This window comes from Chinchilla lanigera, unplaced genomic scaffold, assembly GCF_000276665.1.
Source record: "Chinchilla lanigera isolate Chin_1 unplaced genomic scaffold, ChiLan1.0 scaffold00019, whole genome shotgun sequence".
Lineage (NCBI taxonomy): Eukaryota > Metazoa > Chordata > Mammalia > Rodentia > Chinchillidae > Chinchilla > Chinchilla lanigera.
In genome coordinates, this window is record NW_004955420.1 from 27,042,869 (window position 1) to 27,046,159 (window position 3,291).

At 49.5% G+C, this 3,291-nt stretch overlaps 1 protein-coding gene across 1 annotated transcript in view; it reads right to left on the minus strand.

The window, feature by feature from the left end:
- Positions 1-3,291, minus strand: part of Tcaim (T cell activation inhibitor, mitochondrial) — a 32,087-nt gene that overhangs the window by 28,023 nt on the left and 773 nt on the right. The window lies entirely within an intron of this gene.

A 3,291-nucleotide genomic window follows, 5' to 3' on the forward strand; every position in this document is an offset into this window, starting at 1 on the left:
GGAACCGAACTCACGACCTTGCGCTTGCCAGGCAGGCACTTTACCGCTGAGCTAAATCCCCAGCCCTCCCTGCTTTCTTTGTAAGTGATCTCCTACTTCGGGAGAGTCGGGAATGAGAATATGGGCCTGTGTGGTCCAAAAGGTAACCAGCCACTGGGGGCTGCTGAGCACAGTATTGGAGATGGGTTGATCCAAACTGAGATATGTTAAGTGTTCAGCACCCACTGGACTCTGAAGACTGAATATAAGGAATACAAAGTTGCTCTTAATTTTGTATTGTTACAGTTGAGATGAATGATTAAGCTTAATTTCACCTCCTCAGAGAAGGTCTCATTATGTTCCAAGGATGCCCTTGATCTCAAAATCCTCCTGCTTCAGCCTTCTGAGTAGCTGGTATTACAGGCATGCACTACCTCATCCTTTCACTTTTTCACAAGGAAAATACAGCTGGGAGTGTATCTCCGTGGTGGAGGGTTTGCTTAGCACGTACAAGGCCAAGTTCAGTCCCCAGTACCACCTGCCCACCCCAACACATAAAACACAACCCAGTTTTAACCACGTTCTGCAATTCACCATTAGAAAACTAAAATACTTGCAGGTCACATTCCTTTCCACTGGACCGTGCTGACCTCAGCCAGTGTAAGGCAAAGATCACTGGCTCTGACTCCGACGCGGAAAGGATGCGTGATGGCTGGGGGGAGGGGGGGGGCGCGGGGAGAGAGACCCTTATTCCCATCCTGCCTTCCACACTGCCTGTGAGCACAGGCTGGTGAGGGACCCTCCCAAGTCCGTTTCCCCATCCACTGGGCACTGTGGTGCTCCAGAGCAGCTGCTTACCTCCAAGTTTCTTTAATGTGAAAAAGCTCATGGGCAAGTGGTGCGGGGAAGGTGTTATACCCTCATGTACTTTTTCTCAGCATGTTAATGATTTCAAATGAACAGCAGTGAACGTCCTACAATTACAACAGCTTTAATGATATGTGAAGACCTTAAGGAAAACCAACCAACCAATCCCGTAGTTCCTTCCTTGGGTTTAAGAAGCTAGTGTCTAGTGACTTGAAGGGTTACATTTTCCACCACAGCAAACAGGCTGGGAATCTGAATGCAGCTGAAAAATCTAGAGATTTCTAAATGCTCTTTTAAAATATTAAATTAAGCAGGGTGTGGTGGTGCATGTTGAGTCAGAGGCCAATCTGGGCTACATAGTGAGTTCAAGGCCAGCCTGAATGACACAGTGAGACCCTGTGTCAAAAAACATCATCAACAAAAAGCTGAATTTGTTTGTTATTTGGTACAGGAATTGAACTCAGGACCTTGCACTTGCCAGGCAGGTGCTGTGCCACTGAGCTATCTTTCCAGCCCCGCAAAAGCTGAATTGACATGGCTATTGCTAGGTTTACAAAAAACCTAATTTTGGTGAAACATGGGTTGACTCATATTTATAGAAAGATGCCTACAGACATAAAAGATATCTCATTTTACTATCTACACAACCAAATTATTGTTCTAATCATTTCCCATAAAATCACTGGAAAAATTAAGTGTATTTTCTGGTTCTGTTTAAGAATCGGAATGGAAACCGAGGGTCCCCTTGTGGTCCTGAGTCTCGGAGTACAGTGTTGCCCTAAGCTCCCCTGTAAGACTGGGCTCTGAAGACAGACAGGGAAGTTGTGATCCGATCAGGCTCCAGTTTTGGAAAAGAGAAAAGGGATAATCATAAAGAAAAAGAAACAATCTTTAGGAAAAGTTTCTATTTTCTACTCGGAAAATACAACCACTCTGCGACTGGGGCTCTTAGGTCCACTCAAGTCTGCCAACCACTACTTTAGGGGAATGGGATTCTAGGGTGTCTGAACCCCAGACTCTTCAAATACAAATTTAGATAAAGGACTTTAGAGATACAGTAAAATGCTAAAAATTAAATGTGGATTTAAAATTGTTGCTTGCACTAGACTAGTTCCTTGCTGCCTGTATGGTTTACCTACTTTTTTTTTTTTTTTTTTTTTTGGTTTTTTGAGACAGGTTCTCACTATGTAGTTCAGGCTGGCCTCAAACTCTTGGCTACGCTCCTGCCTCAGCCTCCCAGCAGTGCTGGGATTACAGGTGTGCATCACCACACCTGGCTTGGTTTACCTACTTTTGACATTTGAAAAAATGAAACTCCAGGTGGAGACCGTGTTTGAGCCCAGCAGGGTTGCCTGCTTTTTTTGGGGATTGGGAATAGAATTCAGGACCTCAGGCTTGCCAGGCAGGTGCTGCGCTGCTGAGCTACAACCCTGGCCGACGGTTGCCTGCTTTTGCACATGGTACAGCTCTGGACTTAGTCCTCAGCTTTGCAAGACTGAAGAGCCAATTCTGTCACTTCAGGCAGAAATAAGCAGGTCCTAGGAAAATCATATCTTAAGTCGATAACCAGAACGTCAACGTTGTCTGCGGAAAATACAACTGCTAAGACCTCAAAGTTCCGATCTGATGTTCTCTTTCAGGACTCACATAGAAAATCCAATCACCGTCAGCGGATGCAAGAAACTGGTTCTCAGCGGCGGCGGGTGCCAGCAAGCTCCCAACGCTTGGGGCGTTCACACCCCAGCGAGCTCCGGGCTCCCGAGTTCCTACAGGAGAGGCTCCTGTCCACGCCCGTTACCCTTGCTTGCAGTGGGCAAAGCCCGCAGGCCTGCCGCAAACCGCCTAAGGGACCGCACTGTCTCCTCTGAAGAGCCTTCGCACAGGATCACGTATATAAATAATCACTGGCAGGCACCCGCGGGCAGGTGACAGCGGGTCACCGGGTCCTCCGGGGGCATCGCCGACACTAAGTTCTAGGTCCTGCTGAAATCACTGGAGCAGAAAACCGTGGACACAATTCCGGGCCTAAACACCGGAGACTCCGGGACCGGCGGAGGGAGAAGGGGAAGGAGCCGAAAACTGCGAGAGCGCAGAAGCCCGGACACAGGCGAGCGGCCCCAGGCTGCCCCGGGCCAGGGCGGGCGTCCGAGGCCACCGCCCCGCGGGCCGCGGAGGGCGACAGCTACCGCGCCGCCTCGAACCTCCGGGTCTCTCCTAAAAATAAGACTTCTAATTGTAACCGAATTCTGCACTGAGGCATTCAGCCCTCTGTGCGGTTTTAATCCGGATTTGGTGGGAAGGCAGCCACGCCCAAGAAAAATCCAAATTCTGGGACAGTCCGCAAAAGCAAAGCATCCTGCGCTTCTTAAAGTACTTCAGAGGCTCGCAGCCGCGCCCGGCGCCGCGAGACCGGGATCGGGACCGGGGCCCGGGCGGCGCCCCGCC